The sequence below is a fragment of the Mastomys coucha genome, unplaced genomic scaffold, assembly GCF_008632895.1.
Source record: "Mastomys coucha isolate ucsf_1 unplaced genomic scaffold, UCSF_Mcou_1 pScaffold15, whole genome shotgun sequence".
Classification (NCBI taxonomy): Eukaryota; Metazoa; Chordata; class Mammalia; order Rodentia; family Muridae; genus Mastomys; species Mastomys coucha.
The window spans coordinates 132,836,028-132,844,150 of NW_022196897.1; the positions used below are offsets into that span (position 1 = coordinate 132,836,028).

At 41.3% G+C, this 8,123-nt stretch overlaps 1 long non-coding RNA gene across 1 annotated transcript in view; it reads right to left on the minus strand.

Annotated features, from left to right (window-relative positions):
- The window catches only part of LOC116092407, a 15,045-nt gene extending 7,954 nt beyond the window's left edge, over positions 1–7,091 (minus strand). Inside the window, exon 1 of the long non-coding RNA XR_004119252.1 lies at positions 6,741–7,091. This is a non-coding gene — a long non-coding RNA (uncharacterized LOC116092407). The remainder of the gene's footprint in view (positions 1–6,740) is intronic.
- Between the last annotated feature and the right edge of the window lie 1,032 nt (positions 7,092–8,123).

Here is an 8,123-nt window from a genome sequence, read left to right on the forward strand (position 1 = left end):
AAAAAAAAAAAAAAAAAAAAAATGAAGACCATTAGAGAAAGCCCTTCTAGTCCAGAGTTTTTGGTCCAGAATTGGGTAGCGCTTGATGCTCAATGGTATCTGGAGCTCTAACTAAAGAATTTCCTCTAGTGTTGTTCTCAGGTTCTTTTGTTGTACCTGCAACATACCTCTGCCCCCTGCAATCTCACTCTCTACCCTAATTTCCTTTCCAGGCTTTTATTATTATTATTATTATTATTATTATTATTATTATTATTATTATTATTATTGTAGAGGTTGGCTTTGACCTTGACTGAATGTGAATTATTGTTTTGCCTCTAGATTTGAAAAGTCTCCTTCTCAAAATTTCCCAGGGATCCAGGGGAATTCGAAAAGTTATTGTTGAAGGTTGACCTAAACCCAGGAACTGAGATGGGAGCAAAGAGACAAATACAATGCAGCTGGATAGAGAGGGAGGTGGAGGGGGAATACTTTTCAAAAAGCCTTATCCAACAGCATTCTGATATGTATGTAGCACTTGCCAATTTTCCACAGTGTAGACATTCATGCCATAATTCCATTTACCATTTGCTTAACACTCAACTTTCTAGTTTTCAGAACATTTAACCATCACATTTCCTCAGGAAGTAGAAGCCATCTTCATAGGTTCAGTACTCATGAGTCCAATGTTCAGAGAACCATTTTTAGAACTTAAAAGAATGCTAAGTCCAAGTTTTATTGAATAGGAAGACACAACTCAAACTCATTCCTAGGTGCCATGGAAAGAGAGAATAGGTTCTCTGTTTGAGTTGATGAAGACATGCTATGAAGTATGGGCATCTTAAGGCTCCATGGAACAAAATGATAAGAGAAATACTTGAAGGGAGAGTCTTTGGTTCAAAGATAGGTAAAAATCACAAACATTTCTAAGCATCTACTGAACTACATAATTTTAAACACTGAACTTTTGTTGATTTACCCAATCCCAGTGCAACTACATGAATTTGGCATTACTGTTGTCTACAACTGTCTTAGTTGCTGTTCTACTGCTGTGAAGAACCATCAAGACCAAAGCAACTCTTTGAAAAGTAGGCATTTAATTATGGGTTTGCTTGCATGTCAGAGGCTTAGCCCGTTATTATCGTGGTGGGAAGCATGGCAGTACACAGGCAGATAAGGTGCTGGAGAAGTAGCTGAGTGGTCTATATCCTGATCCACATGCAGCAGGAAGAGAAGGGGAGACTGGACCTGATTTGGACTTTTGAAACCTCAAAGCCTACTCACAGTAGCACACTTCCTCCAACAAAGCCACACCACCTAATCTTAATCCTTTCAAATGGTTCCATCCCTGGTAACAAAGAATTAAAATACATGAGCCAATGGGGGTCATTCTTATTCAAACAACCATACCCACTCACAAGGAAAGGATTTATATTGCGGATTTGCAGAAATATTCCTGGTTAGTAATTTATTTATTTATTATTGTGGTAAAATATTTGACAAGAAGTAACTTGAGAGGACGCATTTATTTTGCCTCACAGTTTGAGGGTACAGCCCAGCATTAGGAGGAAGATATGAAAGCAGGCATTTTGTATGGTGGCAGGAGTGTTTGGCTGGGACCACACTGCCATACATCTTGTTAACATAGCAATCAGAAATTGGATAGGATTGGCTATAAAACCTAGTGACCTTTTCCTACAGTATTCTACTCTCTCCCCCAAGGCTATATCTCCTAAATGTTCTACAGTCTTCTATAATAGTGCCCCCGTCTGGAGATCAAGTCCACAATCATTCGACAACATTCTTCTCCTGCAAGCTCATTGACCATCTTATGATGCAAAATCCACTCATTCCAACTTTAAACTCCAGTCTCAGCACTATTGAAAAGTCTCAAGTACCTTCTGAGACCCAAGGCAATCACTTAGTGGTTAGAACTCGTGAAATAGAAAAATAACTTAAATACTTCCAATCCCCAGCAGCACAGAATAAGCATTGCCATTCCAAAGGGAAATAATGAGAGGACAAGGAGGAAAGATGGTGGCAATGCAGGACTGAAATCCAGCAAACAACAGAACCTGTCACATTTGTGGCCGAGGACAGGTTCATCTGAGCTCTAATGACCTTTGACAGTCTTTTCCCTCCAGCTTGCTTCCTGAGTAACATGTAGCTTCTTTCTTGGGCCAGATTCATTGGTGTTTACAGTTTTCTCTGGCAAATATGTGATAGTTCTGCCATTTCCAACATCCAGGGGTCCTCACTGAAATTCAGGTTCTTACCTCTGTACCATATGTTAGCTGGCCTCAACAGCTTCCTGGACTCTTGGTGCAAGTCTATGACCCTGTAACTCTTGCACTTTGCAAGTCTGAAAAATTGCTGTTATGTGAACAACACTGCCAAGTTCTTCTGACAATTCAAGACATAGCATAGTCCCCTTCTCCCACTGCTCAAGTGGTCCTTGTGCACCTCGGTGGTTGAATCTGAAAGAACACTTTCCTAAGTGGTTGCTTTCAAGCAAGGAGCCTCTCAGTGGCATTCTTGTCTCAGGCTCTCTCCTCTCAAATGAATTGATATTTTCATAAATTGGAATCTTTAGTGCATGGGGTCTTGCTCTCAGGGACCTTTCTGAGTTTCCCAACTCAGAACAGCAGTTTTCCCTTCAATGGTACTTATGTCTTTGGGAATTACAGCTGTTAGCTCTGTACCTCAGGCTTTTTCATGGTCCTCTGCTTGCTAAATTGTACATTCTTTTCTTATCTTTGTGCTCTTTCTCAATGTAGAGCTGACTAAGAGCAATGAGCAATCACTATGCCACAGCCTAGGTGTTACATTTCCTTGAAAATGCCTTTGCCAAACAAGCAAGTCCATTAATTTTTAACTCTGCCTAATTCAAAATATCCAGACCTTGACAGAATGCAGCCAGACTCATTGCTAGAATGTAATGTGTATACTCTAGCACAGTTCCCAACAGAGTCCTGATTCCCATCAGACACATCACAAGCACAGCCTTCACAGTCCGCACTTGCACACTCTCACCACAATGACCTTACAGTTTCTTCTTCTAGGATTCAGAGATTCTGTAGCCTGTGGCTCCAAACTCTTCCACATTCTTCCTGAAAACCTATTTTAAAGGCCTATGAACCACATGTCTAGTTTTATTACAGCAACAACTGTGTCCAAATAACTGACAAAGAATGCCTTTAAGGGGTACCTCAGGATTTTCATTGGTGTGAAAAGAGACACCATGAGCAAGGCAACTCTTATAAAGAACAACACTTTCTTGGGACTGGCTTACACATTCAGAGATTTGTTCAGTCCATTATCATCATGGTGGGAATCATGGCAGCATCCAGGCAGGCATGGTGCTGGAGGAGCTGAGTGAGAATTCTACATCTTGTTCTGGAGGCAACCAGGAGAAGATTATCTTCCAGGTAGCTAGGAGCAGAGTCTCAAAGCCCACTGCTACAGTGACTTCCTCCAATTTTCTCCAATTTCCTCCAACAAGGCCACACCCACTCCAACAAGGCCACACCTCCTAATATTGCTACTTCCTAGGCCAAGCATAACCAAGCATATTCAAACACATAAGTCCATGGGGACCAAACTTATTCAAACCACTGGCTCACAGTTTAAGAGTGTCAGTCATCATGGAACATGTAGGTGTGCACAGCTGGGAAATATATTGACAGAACAGGAAGAAGAGAATACAGAGAGTGAGATCAGGCTACAAAAACTCAGAGCTTAGACCCTTCTAAAGGTCTCACAACTTTCCAAACAAGTGTCACCAGCTAGGAACGAAGTGCTCAAACACATGGGTTTCAGCGGGTAGGGGGCAGGGAGGTGCATTTCCCATGGAAACTACAAAGAATGCCTGAAAGGAGATTCCATCCTTGGAGGTAGCTATTTCTGGGATCTGAAGACCAGGTCAGGTTTGATGACTTAGCACTGGGTTTCTTAGGAGTTTCTGCTGCCTGCACCAGGTTACTGTGCATCTAACACACAGTCTAATAGTGAATAGAAGGTATGAAGGAATGAACTAAAGGCCTGAAAATGGCCCCTATGAGCTTCGACTTCTAACTGGATTGTCTTGGGAGAAACACTGAGGACCTTAGCTAAAAGATAATTTTACTATCTTTTTTGGATTTTTATGTAAAGGGCTTTTTAATTCCTTTCTTTCTCTCTTTCTTTCTTTTTTTCTTTCATTCACATTCAGTCATAACTACTCCATGTTCTGTGTCTCCCAGCTACTTTGCCTGTGGCATAGGACAGTTGAGCCTAAATCCAGAAATATATACCTGCTTCATGAGTTTGAATCACTAAGGACTCTGCCTTGGGAGATGTTAGCTCCCAGAGTGTAGAAAGGACAATACTGTCAACATGGCTCACAAAATGACAGTCTGGAAGAAAACATATGCATGAACATACCTCAGACAAACCACAAACCAGGTAGTAGGAAGAAAGCAAAAATAAAACCATAAACATAATATAATAGCAAACTATGTCAAGACACTGCACAGACACAGGCATGGCCTATACACGAAGCTGTTACGTTTACCAGCATGCACCAGATGGTCTGTACAAAAGCACTGATCCCTGACCCCTGCTTCTAAATGCTTTTGTTTGAAGACTACTTTGGAGAGAACTTGCTTGAAGAAGATGCATAACAGTCTGTCTTTGCTGGACACCTGTGTGGCGTGGACACGAGTGGGAGTAACACCACCCGATGCTTGCTTGCTGATCATAAAAAGGGATCCAGTGGGGACAGGAGATGTCAAATGCTGAGGCTCAGCAAGGCTGAGCTGCTGTTTTGCTTTACATCTCTGCAAAATATGTTCCAAACTAAACATAGATGAGCAATTTACTAAAAGATAAAGTGGTGTGAACGTGTGGGTATGCACGTGGGTTTCTATGCCAAGGATTTCATCTTAACTCTCTTTTGGTTCTTGTTCGTGCTCAGCTGTAACTTCTCTGTGTTCAGTGTCTCCCAGCTAATTTGTATACAGTAGAGCATGGATGAGTATAACTCCAGAAATGTCTACCTAATATTTTAACCAATAAAAATAAGTCTCGAAAAACTATATGGGCCCAGGGCAGAAGACACAAGATTGGTTTCTGACCGCAATTCAGACTCACCTGCCTTCCAATCTTCTTGGCCTGACCACTTTCAAATAACTTTCTCTGCCTGCTTCAGCCTATATATCGTTTCCAAAATAGCATGAAAAAAGTTTTCTCATTGTATTTCAAAACGAAAAATGTTCCGTCTACATCTGGAAATACTAAAATATGTGCTTTCCTACAGTATTTTTTTTAAACTAGGTATGGACAAGGTTCTGACCCTTATTATTGGAACTTAAATCCAGATGGGGTCTGGTAAGGTTCTAATCATTTGATGGTATTCTTTTGTGAAGACTTGTACATCTTTAGGGCAATTTCTACTTTAAAGAAGTTATCATTTGTGGGAGGTCCCTTATGAAGATTTTTAAATAGTTTGGAGAAAATCTCTCTGTCTTTGAAGATTTTTATAATTCAGTGCAAACATTTGCCAACTGAGATGGTCACATTTCCCCACTGTAAAACCTCCTCATCAAAAAATAAATCAAATCTCTTTTAATGTATTGGCTGTAACTAGGCTGAAGTTTTTTCCCCTTTCTTTCCTTTTTTTTTTTTTTTTAATGCTGGAGACACTGAAATGAACATACTTGTGCTTGAGTGAAAGTAAAATTTTAAGTTGTTCAGGGCAACAACCAAAATAACAGACTAGAGGATGCATGTGTTAATACCATCGAGTGGAAGATTAAAATAACAACGATCAAAGGAAAGGGTAGCTGGATGTGTGACATTTCATTCTTGCAACTTACTGTGTCTTTATGGAAGCCTTATTGTTGGCACACACGTCTGAGGTTCAAAGGCAGATTCTATCAATAAAAGGCCTAGCGAGAGGCTAAAGTCAGTTTAATTTAAAAGGTAACAGATCTATTGATGAGCTAATAACTGCCAACAGCATCCCAAGTTTTTTCAGCCCACAGCTCACAGATTCATTCTTTCTTCTCTAAGTCTGAGATCTCTTGATGTCTCACAGTCTCATGAAGCTGTATGAAGGCAATTGGCAGCCCTGGAGTACCACAGTCACCACATACTTAGTTCTCTGGTAAAGGAGCACCCCCCCACACTTACGTCTTGCATTTGCATCATGCCAAGGGCATCTATCTGTTTCTGGTGATCCTCAATACCTTCCTTATAATTTAAAAAATATCGGATATATCTATGTCTATCTAATTTGCTGTAACAAAAATTTATGAATTAGATACATTCCTTTGGCTCACAGGTCTGGAGACTAAGAAATCTAAGGGTGTGGCACTGGTGCCTGGCAAGGGGCAGTAGAGTAGTAGCTGCCGTGTAGTAGACGGCATCATTAGGAGAGCCCAAGCAACCTGTTGTCTGCCAGTTCATCTGGGAACTCTATTTTCAGTGATCTATCAAATTCTCATCACCTCCTAAGCATGCCAGCTTGAAACACCATTAATCTATAAATTTGAGGGTTACTTTTCTAACACTGAACTCAGTGAGGAGCACAAACCAGAGAAGGGCTCTGGTTACAAGCATTACAAGGACCTGTCATCCACTCCAGGTTGGCATGCAGATAGGTTAATTAAAGACTTGTCTATGTGTCGGGCACACCAGATACCATCACGGAGAAGACAACAGTGTTGTCCATTCTAGATCATCTGACCAGAAAATGCGTGAATATCTCTAGTCTGCTGTACCTCGAATGCTGTCACCCTGAATTGGTTGCAGCTGCAGCCGTGAAGAACAATTTGAGCAGGTGCAGAAACTCCTCTACCAGGAAGTGTTCTCAGCAAGAGCAGGATGAGAAATCTCTCCATTTTCTTCCAGGAGAGAGGGTGTGGAGTTAGAATGGGCAACAATTACCAGTGGGTGTTGGGAGGCAGAGATGTATACAGCAGCCTGCCTGCCTGCCTGCCTGCTTCAGGGACAATTGTGTTCTATACTCATAGAAACCTTTGCATCCCCAGTACCTCCTGTGGCCAGGGGTGACTCTGACTTCTCCATGGATGCTGGCGGTCCCTTCACCCCTGTCTTATTCTTAATACCTGAAATCATCTTCTGGTTGAAAGTCCTAAGGCTTTGCCACAGGCTCTGCTTTGAAAGGAAACACTAGACTGTGACAACATAAAAGCTATTTATTACAGAAGAAAGAATATACACTGCATGAAATAATAGCAAGATAATGAAGCTGGGGAGGAGATGGTAGAGTAGAAGATGGCTGGCTGAAGTTTAAAGGAGAGAGCCCATGCTCACAGTGATCTTTGAACCAAAAATGGAAAGAGGTTATTGACGTGTCTCCCGAATGTATGAGAAGTCCTTGGGAAATGGCCAGGTAGTGTGAAGACTCTGAGGCAGAATCCTGCAGGGATATGGCTGGAGGAGTGAGACAAACAGGAAGGTGAGAAGGAGATCGAGGTTGCAACAGGAAGCCTGGCCATTTCAGGATTTGTGAGGTCAGAGTCAAGACTCAGGAGCACTCCCTATAGAGATTGGGCAAGTCAAGCCTAATTTCCTCTCAACTTTTCTGTTACAAGAAGCAGCCTGCATAATTATCACACCATTGTTTTTAATTTATAATTTCATCCTTTTGTAAAAACAGAATTTATAATTATTGTCATTAAAATTTATGAAGTGTTCAGGTCAGCATTGTAGGGGAAAGGTGGATTTTAGAAACTCTATTTCTTGATACATAATGTTTCCACGTCCCTTGTCTGTGAGTCTAAGGAAAGCCACTAAATAGAAGAGCAGAGTCCCCTTGCTCTGAAAGCCACTGGTATACTTCTGAGCATGGGCATCTGTGATGATGCTGGACAAAGGACTCCTGTGGAAGGAGATGGATATGTCCAGGTGCAGGCTGTTTTAGAAACATCAGATGAACCCTACCTTTGCTTGCTTTCCATCTATAGAACGTCAGATCATGGGGGCATTCTAAAATTCTTTTTCCCACAGACTGACTGTTTTTAGTTAGAATTTGTACTTCAGTGTATGTAGTAGTTTGAATTTGAATGCTTGGTCTCCAGGAAATGGCTCTATTGGATGTGGAAATGTTTGAGGTTTCAAATGTTCAAGCCAGGCTCAGT